Consider the following 18,099-nt stretch of genomic DNA (forward strand, 5'->3'; position numbering starts at 1 on the left):
CTTATCCGTATATCAGGTCGTATATTGGTCCAATATGGCACCAGTTCGGATTTGCTGTATTGGGAAAGCAGAGTGCATTACAGGTTCATGTTTTTCCTGCTTGATATGCATGGTACACTCACTATGGAAAGACTATGGAAGCTGCACACGTTACTATTTATACCAAAAATTCAATCAGGGTATCGTCCAATTACCAGTGTAGACCAACAAGACTCACACCCGCCAGGTAGACCATACACCCTTTCAGCGGTAATGTGGGTATACCATAACTCACACCCTTTTAAGTGTGAAAGTTTGAGGGTGTTGTGAAATACACCTTGACAGGTGGTGTATTTCATTACACCTACAAACTTTTACACTCAAAGGAGTGTGAGTTCTAGTACACCCACCTCAACCTCAAAAGGGTGTTTATTTACACCCTTTGTTTAATGTGTAGTTTAGCCATTACACTCCATGGTTAAAGTGTATTTCATCACACCCACTATGTTGGGTGTAGCTGTTACACTCAAAAGGTTGTGCGATATGACGCACCCAATTGACACGAAGAAGGGTGTAAAAAGATTTAGTGTGATAGAATAAGCAAGTAAGCGTCCAAGCACTGAGATGGCACTCGCAACGGCTTGAATGAGAACCTAGGAGCCAAATAGAATGTTGTAGGACACGGTCGGAACGGGAAACATGCACTTAAAATTTGAACAGAATCGGACGAAGGGGAATGGAGCTCCGACCGTTGCGGCCCGCCGACTGTGACGAGCGTCTCTTGAAAGGCCATCACCAGACGCTGTGGCGCCAGCACTTTTAGGTGAATAACTGGTTAACTAAACGGTCAGCCTTCCTCATACTTCTCATACTGCTCATATATTCCTCATACTGCTCGAAATGCAGCTCATACCGCGCATAACGTTGGCATACTGCCCATAGCGTTGCTGATACTGCTCATTGCCTTTCTCATATTGCTCATTTCTCTACACATATTTCTCATTTCTTTACACATAGAAAGTTCTATGAGTTTTTTCAACAGGGTGCCGCGCCTGTTTTCCTTGATGGCGTCTCGCAGTCGGTGCAGGAGTGAAGCATAATAAGTCGCATTCACTGTGGTGTCCCTCTCTTTGAAGTCGATGAGGAGGATCCCGTGACAATCCCAAAATCTTGTTGCCATGATCTTCTTTGTGGATTGTGTGACCTTGGCTTTTCTTGGGGGTGCTTCTCCTGGTTTGCGCCATTCCATCGACTCCTTTTTCGAAAGGAGATCATAGTAGAGCCCCCTCCCAGTAAACAATATATGTCTCAGAAACGTTCACACGATATCCCACTTGGGATTTTGGGATATCCCAGGGACTAGGCTGAATAGCCCGTTGACGTCTCTGGGACAGACAGAGGACCCGTATTTCTTCCACATTTGCTGATCCAGGGAAGGTTCCAGGAATGTCTGTCAGGGATATTTGGACATATAGAGGACATATACAGGACCTATTATTATTATTGTATTTTGTAGCTTTTTTTGCAATTTTTACTTATTCTACGGAAAATACCACTCTGCAACAGAGAACATCGTACCAACGAACTCTTGTTTATTGAACACAAACCAAGTACAGTGATGTTACATGCACTGTAAGAAACGCTCTTTCTAATAGTACAAAATATGATATTACAACATAAATAGGCTAATTATTAACAATATAGGGTGGCACGGATAAGACGCATAATAAGACAATAATGGTCATAATAATAATCACGTGATTGCTACGCCACTTCGCAACCGTCATCCCTGAAAGATAATCAATAACATAGTTAATTCCATCTATTGGGATAGCAGCTCAAACACTGCCATAAATAGGCGTAAAGAACAGACACTCTGCAAAAAGTGGGAACAAATGCAAGACAGTGACTTACTGCAGTTTCTCATGCAGTATAGATGGTTACATGCGGAAGCAGCCTAATCACTGGCAGACCCAAGCGACGTCTTCCGGTTTATGCCTGGCTCTTCAGAGAGACACCAGTAACTTTCTTCTTAGAGAACTAACTTCTTGTAGAGACACCAGTAACTTTACACATGTGTGAGGCTATCCATGGTTGTGTGTGCATCTGTAAAACAGTCATGTTTTATTAATCTAGAGTCACATCGCGTCCATGTGACATTTAAGAAAGATAAGCGGTCATGCAAAAAAGAAGGAACTTTGAAAAACAGTGCAGTCGAACGTGAAAACATAACTGCTATCCTTTATATGAAAGACAACTGTAGCTGAGCCAAGCTTATCTACTAGCAGGCTGCGCATAGTTAACAGAATTTGCTTCACCATTGCTTTCATCATTCCCAATCAAATCCTGAATCAAAGAGATGTGAAGAATTGGACTTGCACTTTGTAGCTGTACACACACAATCTCACACAGTTCCGCCGTTCGCATGAGTTCGTCAGTGATACGCACTAGACTCTGCAGGTCAAGCAAACTACAGCTGTTTACTCAGATACAAAGCTGTCATTGCTCCACACATCTACAACATGTGATTGTTGAAAAAAAAAGAACAACGCACAAATCTTAAGTGAGGCAAAAGGAAGAACGAACTCACCTTAACTGCAAAGCCGGAGAACAAAGGAACGCTAGCTCTCGCACACCACGGCAATCGTTGTTATGCACAACGTAGTTGTTCGACGTACTGGCCAGTACTGCCTCGATGCTCCCGAGATTCCAGTACAAAATACGCATGATGCTGAGGTTCCAAAGACCCTTCCGTGTAACATGTCATATCCTACCGAACCGCTACGATGACGCGCCTCGCCTGTTTGAAACGGCGGTTGGGGAATGTCGATGGCGATGAGGCAGACGTCGTTGCGCTTCGGCTCGCGCTTGTTGGGAACTTCATTCTTGTTATATCCCTCAACATACGTGACCGATCATTATAATTCCCGTGGAAAAGGTAAAATATGTTTTTTTCTTTCTCTCTTTTGTTTATTGACTATGGTGCGATACGTGATGAGTCGTTACAAATATGATTAGAAAAGGTATGGATATGAGGGTATAAAATCAATATTGTTATTATGAGGAAAGAGTGAGAAATTGCCACGTCTGAGAATGCTGGAAATGGCTGTTATCGACACAATAAATCCTTGTAAGGTAAAGAAATGTCATTGTTGTGATATTCGTAGTATATCCACAGAATATTCACTGGGGGATATTTGTGACGTCTCATGGTGGATATACAGCGGACGTTGTGAGGATACGCGTGACATCTGTGACGTGTGAGACCAATTTGGGAGGTCTGTGGGATATTGATGGTTTGCTGGGCTGTGACAATTGACTTCAATATTTCTTCTTCGTTCTCTTGACAGAGCTCCAAAAACTCTTTGGCACAGATGACGCGCTGTTGGTTTTGAACTGACAAGAGAAGTCGTGGCACCCATCTCGCACTGACCTTTTTCATGTGAAGGCCCTCGCCGACGATGCGAAAAACGGTTTTTTGGAAAGCCCCAGCCTTTCTGAGATTTCCTTCACCTTCAGACGCCTGTCGCTCAGCACTTACTCCCCGACAAGAGACAAATTTTCTTGTGTCACCACTTCTACTGGACGACCACCGCGTGGATCATCTTCAATGGACTCTCGCCCCAGTCGAAACTGCTTAGCCCAGTCTTTTAGCGTTGGGTACGACGGAGAGGCTTCCCTGTACACGTTGTCCAGTCGCGCTTTAATTTTCCTAGGCGGAAGTCCCTCTTTTGTAAAGAATTTTATCACAGCGCGGTACTCGATTTTTTCCATTTTAACTGAACAGTGCACCCTGGCTGTTTGAAATGCCGCTCTCCAACTGACAAAAGCATGGAGAGGGTTGATGGTGGTGCTGCAGCCCTCCAACAGATGGCGCCACGCGTCCTTAATCGCATTTTCAAATTCGCGCGCATTTCCTACCTCGGGCCGGAAACTTATGGAACCACCCTCGTAATTGATGGCTAATGTCCGAGACAGATTTCACGAAAAGACTACACCAAGAATCTTAACACTACCAACTAAGCTGTTAAGCTAAGCTGCCTTTGCCTTTTCGTCAACTACCATTCTTCAAGCGGGTGTTGTGTTCGTTTTCCTGTGTTTCACAGTCCCTAGCTGCTCCCGCTATGGTAATCGATCGGGGTTTCCGACGTGTGAACAAAATCTAGACCGCATAAATAATAAGCCATGTATGATATTCACACAATGTAACAAGTTTCGCCACAAGCAACGCAGACATGTTCCTGTGCACATATAACACACATACAGGGTGTCCAGGAAAACGTGCACCGGGACTCACAAAAACATGGTGCGTCATACGCGAATGAAAACTGCACAATACTGTACGGACTTGCGTGTTCTAACATGCTGCTTTTTTTATGGTGACCGACTAATTAACTGATGCAACTAAGTAGTTCATTTTTTAATTGTTCGTCCTAGGGCCAAGATAGGAATCAGAAACATGTAGAGCACTTTGACAAATCCCCATCGCACATGTTTCCTACAGCGTACGCCTTCCGTGGAGATTTTTTTTTTCTCTGACATTACGTGAGATGACGTGAGCACAACAAAGCGCGCGCCTCGATTTCAGAGATCTTAATCGTACAGAAAAGACTGTGAAAGTGAAACAAAAATCTGCCGAGAAGCGACCTAATTTTTTTATTCTGTGTTAGCACCCCGAAGCAGCTGCGGCTATGAGCGGTGTACAGATGTGGACAGATAGAGAGAAGACAGCAAGAAGGGGAGGAGGACAGGAACGTTACTATGCGTCCTCGGCCGACTTCAGGGGCAACTCTGCCGACATTCGTCTGGAAAGTCTCCGGAAAACGCGGAGAAAACCTGAGGCAGCACTGCCGATGGTAGAAATCGAACCCACCACCTCCCAATCTTCTGCACGACCTTGGCAACCACCAAGGAGCGGGACGACCTACCCCACTCGGCCATGCTGCTGGTGAGAAGCGATCCCCAGGTGAGAGCTCACCTGAAGGTCGCTTCTGTGCAGATAAGAAATGTAGTATCGTACGCCTAGCAGCTCTCAAATCGAGGCGCGTGCGTTATTGCGATCGCCTCATGTCACGTGGTACACCTTCGGGTTTTGCGGAGGAAGGAAAAAACTTCACGCAAGCCGTACGCTGTAGGAAACACAACTTTCTAAGGGCCAGTTCTCACTTGGACGTCCGACGCGATGTCATGAGCGGACGGCGCAAATAGATGCGCATGTCCGGCATTGTGAGAGGAGAGACATCGAGCCAAAAAAATAGCCGAAATTATTTCACGATGTCGGCGAGAGCTCCTGAGAACGATATACTGGCAACAAATAAGGTGACACAGAAAGGCCTCGCCTCCTTATTTTTCGTCTGCTAGTACCATGCGGTTTTTCATTCAGTACTAGGGTACCACCTTCCCACGGACCCTCTGGGTGACACACCGCGTAGTTTCTACTGGCAGACTTTGCCGTCCCTGACGAATATTTTGTTGAAACGGTGCGCTGCTATCCGTTCCACTACAGGCGTCAGAGGGCGGTAAACGAGGCAGTAAACGATCGAGGGCGGAGTGAGAAAGACCAAATGACACAGGGTCACGTCGACTATGAGCAACCGCGAGACGGAATGCCACAGTGGAGGACCATGAAAATCATGCGCTCTGACGAGGCGACGGAAATGCTCCTTTACTTCCACCGCCCGCTCACGACGACGCGTTGGGCGTCGTCTAGAGAGAACTGGCCATAATTCCGCGCAATATTCTGTAGTTTTCATTTGCCTATAACGCACCCTGGTGCGCGTTAGCCTGTACACCTTCTGTATTGTGAGAAGGAACATGATCAACAGCGATCGTGATCGTATCATCGTACCCCGCTCACTCCTTTCCTTCTTCCAGTTTTGGGGTCCCAGTAAACAGTACCCCGGTACCGGCTGCGCCTCCTGATTTTTCGTCTGCTTGTTCCAGTGCGGTTTTTTCATTCAGTACTAGGATACCACCTTGCCACGGATTCTCTGGGTGACACACCGCGTAGTTTCTATTGGCTGACTCTGCTGTCTCTGACGAATATTTTATTGAAACGGTGCGCTGTTATCCGTTCCACTACACCCGCCATGGCAAAATGAGCGCGGAGTGAGAAAGACGAAATGTCACAGGGTCACGTCAAATATGAGCAACCGCGAGACAGAATGCCATGGTGATGAAACACAAAAATTGTGCACTCTGACTCTGACTTTCGTGTATCGTATCGTTTCCGTAGAGTGTTGCCGATCTGTTAAATCTCCCGAAAGTGTGCTTTTTTAAATCCGAAATGGAGTCGTCATCCTACGTCTGTTTTGACTCTATCGCAATTCATACGCATTTGGCTGTGCGCCAAAGTGTAGGGTATTTTTTACTCAGACATGTACTCAATCAGCGTCAAAATATATTCCTCGTGTCTGTCTGATGTACAGCCTCTGTAGAGCGCAGCTGTAGCCAGTTGGAACCGTAGCGGAGCTATGTGTACAGGGCCTATATACAAATAGAACTTGTCTAGAGAGCTAGTCTGATCAGGGCGAACAACGGTTGAAATTGCGTCTCTATCTGAAACCGTTGCACCTTCTGGTAATGGACAAATTAGTGATCCAAGAGCTAGAAAAGTATAGAAATGGAAATTGTGGAGAGCGTGTACAACACCCGATAGAACTGTCATCGCAGCACCATCTGGTTGGGGTCTTCTCTTTGGCGGGTTGGCTTAGAAATGCCATAGCCGCAGCTGAGCCATTCAACACTGGGTAGCCTTAGAATGGACCAATTAGCCGGCTTGGCAGCATGAAGGAGACAACGAATCAGCAATGAGTAGTCCTGAAATGAACCAATCAGCATAAAAGAGTGGAATCAAGCCATCCAATTAGCAAAAAGGGGTGGAGTTATGCCAGCCAATCAGTAATCCGTAGGCTTACAATTGGTGATGGTGGTGGTGGTGGTGAAAGGGCTTGCAATTGGCGCGAAGGGACGAAGCGACGATCGACCAATCAGAGAGCTTAGACTGGCATTTGTTGAATTCGAACAGGATTGTGTTGGATTACAACTGGATTGTTGGAACACAATTAGCTCACGTTGGATTAGAATTGTGTCCTGTTGGATTAGAAAATCTTGGTTGTTTGCCACGGGACTATATTACTTACAGGTACATGGCGTCTGCGTTCCAGGAGTCCGGGATCCTACTTTGTACAAACGGAACAGGGAATGCAATTTCGACGAAACTACCAGTACCTGCTTCGGAAACCAGAAACGTTATTTCCCACCCGACCATCTCTGTGTCCAATGACTTCAACAGCTGAAGAAGATGAGCACGCAGTACAACAGTAAAACCAGATACCACTGTCTCCGAATCACAACCATATGTCGAGGAACGAGGAACTAGACACACAAAGAGTCCACAACGGCTGGCTACAATGACAAGAACTTTACACAAGAAACTTAAAGTTGCCTTTCTATTCTTTCATTGTTTTGAAGGAAAGGAAGATGTATCGGGACTTTGGTCTATGAACTTACTAGCTGGCTGGTGGTACGTGCTGATGTTTTCTAAAAAAAAAAACAATGAGAGACAATTTCGCAAAAAGACAATTTCGACGAAACTGCTAGTACCTGCTTTCGAGAGCAGAAACGTTATTTCCCACAGACTCTCACAGACACAGATCACTCTGTGTTCAATGGCTACGTAACAGCTGAAAAAGATGAGGACTCAGCACCGCTGTGCATGCATGCAATGCATGCGATGCATCCGTGCAATGCATCCGAACAGCATAATAGAACTACGTAGGTCGGCTAGACACATGTGGGGTCCACAACGGGTGGCTACAGTGACAAGAACTATCAACTAGAAACTTAAAGTTAGCAGTCTTTCTTTCATTGTTTTGAAGGAAAGGAAGATGTATCGGGACCTCGCTTGCTTATTCAAAAAATACGAGGTTACTAGCTGGCTGGTGGTACGTGCTGATGTGCAGTTATTTACCAGACCCAGCTAACACCCCCTAATACCCCTAAATGTTCAGTGACACCCCCCTAACTTTTTCACCTGCGTACCCCCTTCACAAACGCACAGGGGGGTGCGTTTGTGATTTCAGGCTTGACACATATCTGTAATATTATATCAACCTGTAATGACGTAACTATAATAATGCCCCCCCCCATTTTTTTCCAACATCCCTTCATGCTTGGGATTCTGGATAAACCACTACTGATGTGTTCTACAAAAGCTCTAGTAGTGTCGCTCTTGAGCGTATAACGATACAAGAAGTGTTGGGAATTATGAGTAATTTCTTCATGATAACATTGCCTCGAGCTTGAGGGAAACCCCAGGACGAGAAGAACACACGACAGACGCATGTGTCTGCCACTGTCTTTGGGTCTGTCACACTCGTGAGTTTGTCGTGCGTTCTTCTCGTCCTGTGTTTTTCATCAAACTCAAGGTAATGTTACTATTTAGCCAATACCAGCTAGCTTGCCTACTCCTGTTATCTTCATCGTCATTTCTTCAGCTCTGGTCCGATGTGCTCTAAAAGAAGCTATAGTAGTTATTTTTTAGCGCTGCGAAGCAACTGTGGCTATGGGCGGCGTACAGATGTGGATGGATACAGAGAGGACAGCAGGAAGGAGTGGGGGGCAGGGGGTTAGCACGCGTCCTGGGCCGCTATAGGAGTTAGGGTTTAGCTCTTGAGCGTAGAACGATAGAAGGAGTGTTGGGAATTGCGAGTCATTTATTCAGTTCTGGGTTGACAGAATTTTTCTCGATGAACCTCCGCGAATGGGATTTCGGGATTGAGATCAAACTGATACAGCTCGCTTACATAGCCTTTCAATACTAACCTTAACGTTTCTGGTTTTCCGTTTCATTTGGGTATCTCCTCGGTGCTCTGTCTCATGTCGATGAAACCATTCGTCATTTATATGTTTTATGTTCTTTCTGTAGAAAAACGCTTTCACAGAAAAAAGCACCGCGTTTTATAAAAAGCTGACCATGCATTTCTACATGTTCCCTTCAAATAAGAGGCATAGTTTTATTCGCAGTCGTCATCGAATAGCGCCCATCGGCACATTTCATTGACACCAAGGACGAATCCGAGCTTTGACTTGCCAAACTGAACCACTGAAGTGTACGAGGGTTGTTCCATAAGTTTCCGGCCCGAGGTGGAAAATGCGCGCGAATTTGAAAATGCGATTAAGGACGCGTGGCGCCATCTGTTGGAGGGCCGGAGCATCACCGTCAACCCTCTCTATGCTTTTGTCAGTTGGAGAGCGGCATTTCAAACAGCCAGGGTGCACTCTTCAGTTAAAATGGAAAAAATCGAGTACCGCGCTGTGATAAAATTCTTGACAAAAGAGGGACTTTCGCCTAGGGATATTAAAGCGCGACTGGACAACGTGTACAGGGAAGCCTCTCCGTCGTACACAACGCTAAAAGACTGGGCTATGCAGTTTCGACTGGGGCGAGGGTCCATTGAAGATGATCCACGCGATGGTCGTCCAGTGGAAGTGGTGACCCAAGAAAATTTGTCTCTTGTCGAGCAGGAAGTGCTGAGCGACAGACGTCTGAGGGTGAAGGAAATCTCAGAAAGGCTGAGGCTTTCCAAAACAACGTTTTTCGCATCATCGGCGAGGGCCTTCACATGACAAAGGTCAGTGCGATATGGGTGCCACGACTTCTCTCGTCAGTTCAAAAGCAACAGCGGGTCGTCTGTGCCAAAGAGTTTTTGGAGCTCTGTCAAGAGAACGAAGAAGAAATATTGAAGTCAATTGTCACAGGGGATGAGACTATGGTGCTCCACTATGATCCCCTTTTGGAAAAAGGAGTCGATGGAATGGCGCAAACCAGGAGAAGCACCCCGAGAAAAGCCAAGGTCACAGAATCCACAAAGAAGATCATGGCAACAATATTTTGGGATTATCACGGGATCCTCCCCATCGACTTCAAAAAGAGGAACACTACAGTGAATGCGACTTATTATGCTTCACTCCTGCACCGACTGCGAGACGCCATCAAGGACAGAGGCGCGGCAGGTTGAGTCGAGGTGTCCCGTTGCTCCAGGACAATGCCCCTGTCCACACGGCTTCTGTTGCCAAGGCTGCACTGAAGGAGTGCGGCTTTGAAGAAATCCACCACCCACCCTACAGTCCAGACTTGGCACTGAGTGACTACTTCCTGTTCTCAAACTTGAAGAGGGATCTCAGAGGACGGGGATTTCAAAACGATGGTTAGGTGGAAGCGGCAGTTTTCCAGCATTTTGCGGACAAAACTTCGGACTATTTTTCCAAGGGTATAAGAATGCTGGTTGAAAGGTGTCAAAAGTGCATCGAAGTTAAGGGTGACTATGTCGAAAAGTGATACACTTGTGTCGTCTCTATGACTGTTAAAAGTTGGTTGGAGTAGTAAGTACTGACCACGTTTATCCGGAAACGCACATCTTCGTCTAAACACGATTTAATTAGCAATTAGAGCTAATTGGGACCCCCGACATTAATCAGCACCCTCCAGGGAGTCACCACACTAATTGGGGAGCATCTAACTCGTCTCCAGACCAGTTGTGCATTTCCGGATAATCGTGGTCATAAAAAAGAAAAAAATAGATAGAGATAGCATGGAGAGAAGGAGTTTAGTTGAAGATCAACGACGCCATCTTGAAGAAAATGGTCCGGAACGGCCGCTGACCGTCGCTCGGCGACGGAGCACAGAGGCAGGTTGCAAAGCATCGCAGCTATGACCACCAGTTCCGGACATCCTGTGATGTCAGCTGTGACGTCATCATGACATGTCTGGGCAGGTTAGGACAGCTCTGGACATGCGAGGAGAAAAACAGTCGTAATACAGAGGCTGGGAAGCAAGAGTAAATATGCAAACCATCAATAGCTAACAAGAAAATAGAATTAGTTACACAACAAATGATCCCACCACAACAGGAGCACAGAACGATGCGACTGCTCTATCCGACAGCCAGGCATCGAACTGACTCGTAATGGTTTTTTTCTCCTGTATAAAGCCCCGCATCTGCACCCCCTAGCGATTACTTTCTCAACTAATCTCACAACAAAATTATTAAAAATCACGCCAGCGCTACTCCCGTTCCCAAGGCAGAAGAAGATAGAAAATGGCGGGGATGCCCGGACAACAGCAACCAGCACCCGACGTGCACTGGCACGAAAATCGCAAACAAAGCGGGAACAAAGTTGGCGAAAGCATTAGTTACACAACAAATCAGCTGACCACAGCAGGAGCGCAGACCGATGTGACTGCTCTCCGCGACAGCCAGCCAGGAACTGAGCGAGCGCGGGGGGCTGCGGAGCACCCGAGCATACGTCTGCTCTCCGCGACAGCCAGCGAGAAACTGACTGGGACGCCGCTACGCGGCCGCTACGCATGCGCGCTCCTAGCGCCCTCTGGGGCGACCACCTCCGAGAGGCTAAGAGAGAAGAGCATTCCTGCGCCCCCTGCTGGCCGTTCTCATTGGTCGTGACGTCACCCTATTGTCTCAGGGCTACACTGTTTTTTTTTTCGCTAATGCTTCTTTGGACAAGGTCAATCTACAATGAAGCCATGGCATGACGTCATCATGCACCTGCATGGCTCAAGGACGCGTTATTGAATCACTATCCCAAGATTTTTTCCTTTATTCTTCTATAACGATTGAATAGGAAACTATTGCAGAAGAGCACCATGCATGAAAGCTGATCGTAGGACGTCCAAAGTCTTACTAAATGAGACTTGCAAAAGAACAAAATATCCTAACACGTAACTCCATCAACAGCTAATAAGAGGACTAGGCACTGAACAAATCAACACAGAGTACAGGTAACAAGGAGCGCAGAACGATGCGTCTACTCCATCCGAGAGCCAGGCACGGAACTGAGTCGTAATGCTTTTTCTCCTCTATAAAGTCATGCATCTATCCCTCTTGCGGTTGATTTCTGAACTAATTGAATCGCGAAATTATTAAGAATAGCACTATTCCCATTCAAGGCAGCACTATCGTCAAGGCAACAATGTTCCTTGTCAAAAAAGAAAAAAATACAAAGCGTCAACAAAGGAAAGCATGCATATCAGGGCATGTCAGAACACATCAGGACAAATCGCACGACTGCTGGGCAACAGAGGAAAATAAAGAGACACTTGAACAGAGTGAAAAAGACAATCACCATCATTTTTCACGTTCACAGCATTCCCTCATTGTAAATCCGCTCGTCACAAAATCCACCTGCATGGTCGAACACCATTCACCAGTGACGAACCACACATCCGCACCCCATCAGGGGCAGACAGAACCCCAGCGAAACTAAGCTCTTCCACTGACGGCCAATGCAATTGCCAGGAGCAGAATTGGCTTGCCCACACCCGTCAGTGTCCAAGAGAGAAGTGAATCGTTGCGCCCCCTGCAGGCCGTTGTCATTGGTCGTGACGTCATCCTATTGTCTCAGGGCTACACTGTTTTTTTCAACTAATGCTCCTTTGGACAAGGTCAATCTACAATGAAACCATGGCATGACGTCATCATGCACCTGCGTGGCTCAAGGACGCGTGCGCTCTAGACAGGCGACCTGTTATTTATTGAGTCACTATCCCTAGATTATTTCCTTTATTCTACTATAATGATTGCATAGGGAACTATTGCAGAAAAACACCATAGACAAGAGTAGATTTAGCATTTCATTCCCAAAGTCTTGCTGTACAGGAAAAAAAAATGGTTCAGCAAGACATGTCCATCCCAGCCAAGAGCCATGCACCTAACTGAATAATGACGCTTTGTTCCTCCTGAATAAAGTCACACACCTGTCGCCCTCGCGGTTAATCTCTGAACTAAATGAATCGCAAAATTATTAAGAATACCTCTACTCCCATTCAAGGCAGCACTATCGTTATCCTCAAGAATATTCCTTGTACAAAAAGAAAAAACTACATGTATAAAGAAAGCATGTCAGAACAGGCCCAGGCATGTCAGCGCATGCTTGTCAGACAACAAGGGGGAAAAAAGCGAAAAGAAACAAAGAAGAAAACCAGTATGAAACTATTTCTAAGCACACGCACTCCTCTTTATTTAAGAAACAGTGCTCATCATCATAAATCCGTCCAGGGCAATACACAGCATTTTTCTATTGCTACACTTTTTTCCAGTAACGGTCAACGCGTTGCTACAGACTGCGTGACGTCATCACATCCTGTCTGAAGAAGAAGACAGCGGCAAAGACTCCTATTATGTATTGAATCGCAAGATTATTTCCTTCGTCCTACTCTTAATGACATTCATTCTCTCATTAAAATTCAACAAAAAGCACCGTGCATGTTAGCCATTTTCAACCCCAAAGACTCATCATGGTCATTAGAATCACATCACCAGCAAACTACCACTGCTCTTTAAAATAATAAGTGAGAGCACTCAACATCACCTCCAGGCTTATGTAATACATGACCCTTTCTATGCTCATACATTCGTTGTCTGAGGCTACACCTGCGAGCAAAAAGGTGCGAAAGCCGGGAGCAAAGTTCCATTCACGCATTGCGAGCAAAAAGGCGCGAAAGCCGGGGAGCAAAGTTCCATTCGCGCACGCCAAAGCACAAGGCAGAACGCCTTTACGGGAACATGATGGCATTCCCACCATATTAATGATTTTCTACCTTGCATTGCAGTTTAGAAAAACTACTACAAAACTATAATTTTAGGAACCCATTAAGATTCTACTTTCTATGGAAACTATAATTGCCCTATTACTTGGATCGCTATTAATGAAGCGCTCCAAATTTTTTCTCTCTTCCCATTTCAGCATTGTCATGCAGCGAAGCAGACTCACATCCAAAATAATTAATTTACACTGAGGGTGCCGTGCTTCAGGAATTCCTATCCTGCGCTCAGATGCAAGCATTTCTTCACGGATACCTTTAACAGCTGACTTCCTCAACATACCGAGCTCCTAACAACATCTAACAAACAATCAGAGAAACTCTCTTCTCAGCTGTACCATGCGACTTTCTTCTGCGTAAAATCGGTGATTTGAGGAAGAGAGCAGCGAAAAATTGCGCGCACTTGAGCTTGACTTAAAAAACCTGAAGCATATGCTAATAAACTAAGAAAAAGACACTCATGTTTGCTATCTGATAGTGCCACATACACAGACGCATTGCCCCTGCATAAAGAAAGCACAGGACAGGGATACACAAATTTCCTTAGGTGAGCAGAGAAAAGGCTTAAGACCTCAGGTCACCACACATCGCCACGCGGCTAGCACAACATGACACCAACAAGATACAAGCAGCAGGAAAAACTGCAACACTGCTAAACAAGTCCAGACATGCCATGATGACGTCATAAATCGGGAAAAAAGCACACGCATTCACGCACAGAGGACAACGCATTAAACACACGGAGCGCTCGGGAATAATCGTAGCGTTACCGCACATCGCTACGAAGCTCAACGTTTAACACAAGACGACAGCAACAAGATATTAGCGAAGGGTAAAAATTGCAACGCTACTGAACAAGTCCACACATGCGACATCCCATACAAAACACTGCTCATCGGGGAAAAGGCCTAAGCCTGCGGCGGATCATCATAGAGCATACACAACTTCATTTTTCTATTTCGCGTAAACTAAACACTGTCTGCTTGAAAAACGATGTACAAATTTTCTTAGGGAGCAGAGAAATATAGAAATCAAGATATTGAACACCCGACAAAATCAAAGAAACAACCTCACTTCCACTGATAGAACACTATTCAGCTTTTACGTTGGAGGCTTACATAAAAGTAGAGAAAATAAGAAAAGAGCAGCGAAAAATTACACGCACTTTTGCTCGCATAGCTATAAGAGAAAAAATAAATAAATAAATAAAATAACGACGCGCACGCTAATAAACTGTGACAAAGACACCCATTTCTGCTACCAGATAATTATTGCATAATGCTAAATACTCATTTGCATTGTCCCTGCGTGAAGAAAGCACAAGACAGGGATACACAATTTATCTTAAGCGGGCAGGGGAAGTCACTTCTACACGAACAGGTTAACACTATAAAGTCTGAATTTTTGCAAAGATAATAAAGCTTGAACAGCGCTACGAAGATGAAAGACACATAGTAACAAACAAACAAAGACTTCTATTCATTTCTATTGATAAAGGCGTAAACCACACTACAAGAACAAAGCACACTGCTTCAGGAAAGCGTGTCAAATGCAACGCAACAGGACCGGTTCTCATAAAATAGCCTGCCCAAAACAAAGACTTCACCAGGTTCGCGAGGCAATTCCATTAAAAACGCTCTCGGTCTATCCTACAGATAGCAATGCAAGCGCTGCTACCATTATTTTTTTTCAACCACTATTCCACGCAATAGTACATAAATATATCACTCGTGTCACATGAAAAGCACACACAAAGAACTTACTTGTCAAGTGGGAATCCCTGGTTCACAGAAGCGCGCGCGCCCGCGCGCACCCACAGACACACACTCACATTTTCACACTCACAAACACAGTCTATTCTCACAACCACATAAATCCATATTATTCCTCAGGTCAATAATTATCCTACCATCGTCAAAGGATGGCTCACTCTTGTATGCGATCGCAAAGGGATAGGTCCTCGTTCCGGATGTAATAGGATATCGCCACTCGACCGACGCGAACCAAAAAAGAAAGAAAGGAATGCACGTTCGCTATACCTCCACGAAGAAAACGGTGCCGTGCTTCTACGCAGCGATCATCACACAGGAGTGAATTGTCTTCTTCGTTTTCCTTTTATTTTCTTGCACCCATATATTTTGCAAGAATACTATAGAGACCCAACAGAGCAGTGCGCTCCCATCAACACACCTTGGGCTGACATTACACACCCGAAGCCTGTTCTGAATACATTCTGCTGGCGCTGGAATAAAAAGATTTATCGCCAGGGTACAACAATGTCAGCTCTGCTTCCGTCTAAGTGATAAAACAGTGCGCTCGCACGGTGAATCGCACGCGTCGCGTGGCAAGAACGGGCCCGCGTGCGGCCCGCGTGCGGCTCGCGTGGGGCGCGGTTCGGGCGCACTGTTTAAGTCAAGCACAAGTGCGCGCAATTTTTCGCTGCTCTCTTCCTCAAATCACCGATTTTACGCAGAAGAAAGTCACATGGTGCAGCTGAGGAGAGGGTTTCTCTGATTGTTTGTTTGATGTTGTTAGGAGCTCGGTATGTTGAGGAAGTCAGCTGTTAAAGGTATCCGTGAAGAAATGCTCGCATCGGAGCACAGGATAGGAATTCCTGAAGCACGGCACCCTCAGTGTAAATTAATTATTTTGGACGTGAGTCTGCTTCACTGCATGAGAAGGCTAAAATGGGAAGAGAGAAAAAATTGGAACGCTTTATTAATAGCGATCCAAGTAATATGGCAATTATAGTTTCCATAGAAAGTATAATTTTAATGGGCTCCTAAAATTATAGTTTTGTAGTAGTTTTTCTAAACTGCAATGCAAGGTAGAAAATCATTAATATGGTGGGAATGCCATCAATGTTCAGTAGTGTTGCAATTTTTACCCTCCGCTAATATCTTGTTGCTGTCGTCTTGTGTTAGACGTTGAGCTTCGTAGTGATGTGCGGTAACGCTACGATTATTCCTGAGCGCTCCGTGTGTTTAATGCGTTGTCCTCTGTGCGTGCGTGCGTTCGTGTGCTTTTTTCCTGATTTGTGACGTCATCATGGCATGTCTGGTCTTGTTTAGCAGTGCTGCAGTTCTTCCCGCTGCTAGTAGCTTGTTGGTGTCATGTTGTGCTAGCCGCGTGGCGATGTGTGGTGACCTGAGGTCTTAAGCCTTTTCCCTGCTCACGTAAGAAAATTTGTGTATCCCTGTCCTGTGCTTTCTTTATGCAGGGGCAATGCGTCTGTGTATGTGGCACTATCAGATAGCAGACATGAGTGTCTTTTTCTTGGTTTATTAGCATATGCTTCAGGTTTTTTAAGTCAGGCACAAGTGCTCGCAATTTTCGCTGCTCTCTTCCTCAAATCACCGATTTTACGTAGAAGAAAGTCGCATGCTCAGTGTAAATTAATTATTTTGGATGTGAGTCTGCTTCACTGCATGACAAGGCTGAAATGGGAAGAGAGAAAAAAATTGGAGCGCTTCATTAATAGCGATCCAAGTAATAGGGCAATTATAGTTTCCATAGAAAGTAAATTTTAATGGGCTCCTAAAATTATAGTTTTGTAGTAGTTTTTCTCAACTGCAATGCAAGGTAGAAAATCATTAATATGGTGGGAATGCCATCATGTTCCCGTAAAGGCGTTCTGTCTTGTGCTTTGGCGTGCGCGAATGGAACTTTGCTCCCAGGCTTTCGCGCCTTTTTGCTCGCAATGCGTGAATGGAACTTTGCTCCCGGCTTTCGCACCTTTTTGCTCGCAGGTGTAGCCTCAGGCAACGAATGTATGAGCATAGAAAGGGTCATGTATTACATAAGCCTGGAGGTGATGTTGAGTGGACTCACTTATTATTTTAAAGAGCACTGGTAGTTTACTGGTGATGTGATTCTAATGACCATGATGAGTCTTTGGGATTGAAAATGGCTAACATGCACGGTGCTTTTTGTTGAATTTTAATGATAGAATGAATGACATTAAGAGTAGGACAAAGAAAATAATCTTGCGATTCAATACATAATAGGAGTCTTTGCCGCTGTCTTCTTCTTCAGACAGGATGTGATGATGTCACGCAGTCTGTAGCAATGCGTTGATCGTGACTGGAAAAAAGTGTAGCAATAGAAAAATGCTGTGTATTGCGCTCGACGGATTTATGATGATGAGCACTGTTTTTTAAATAAAGAGGAGTGTGTGTGCTTTAAAAATATTTTGATACTGGTTTTCTTCTTTGTTTCTTTTCGCTTTTTTCCCCATTGTTGTCTGACAAACATGCGCTGACATGCCTGGGCCTGTTCTGACATGCTTTCTTTCTACATGTAGTTTTTTCTTTTTGTACAAGGAATATTCTTGAGGGAGACGATAGTGCTGCTTTGTATGGGAGTAGAGCTATTCTTAATCATTTTGCGATTCATTTAGTTCAGAGAGTGACCGCGAGGGGGACAGGCGTGCGACTTTATTCAGGAGGAACAAAGCGTCACTATTCAGCTAGGTGCATGGCTCTTGGCTGGGATGG

General features: G+C 45.2%; 1 long non-coding RNA gene across 1 annotated transcript; it reads right to left on the reverse strand.

The window, feature by feature from the left end:
- Positions 1-1,678: 1,678 nt before the first annotated feature.
- Positions 1,679-2,783, reverse strand: LOC135383459 (uncharacterized). Its single transcript, XR_010419889.1, has 3 exons — positions 2,570-2,783; positions 1,894-2,085; positions 1,679-1,768 (listed from the first exon to the last, which is right to left on the reverse strand). It is a non-coding gene; the product is annotated as an uncharacterized LOC135383459 (long non-coding RNA).
- Positions 2,784-18,099: the final 15,316 nt, after the last annotated feature.

This window comes from Ornithodoros turicata, chromosome 2 (genome assembly GCF_037126465.1).
Source record: "Ornithodoros turicata isolate Travis chromosome 2, ASM3712646v1, whole genome shotgun sequence".
Taxonomy (NCBI): domain Eukaryota; kingdom Metazoa; phylum Arthropoda; class Arachnida; order Ixodida; family Argasidae; genus Ornithodoros; species Ornithodoros turicata.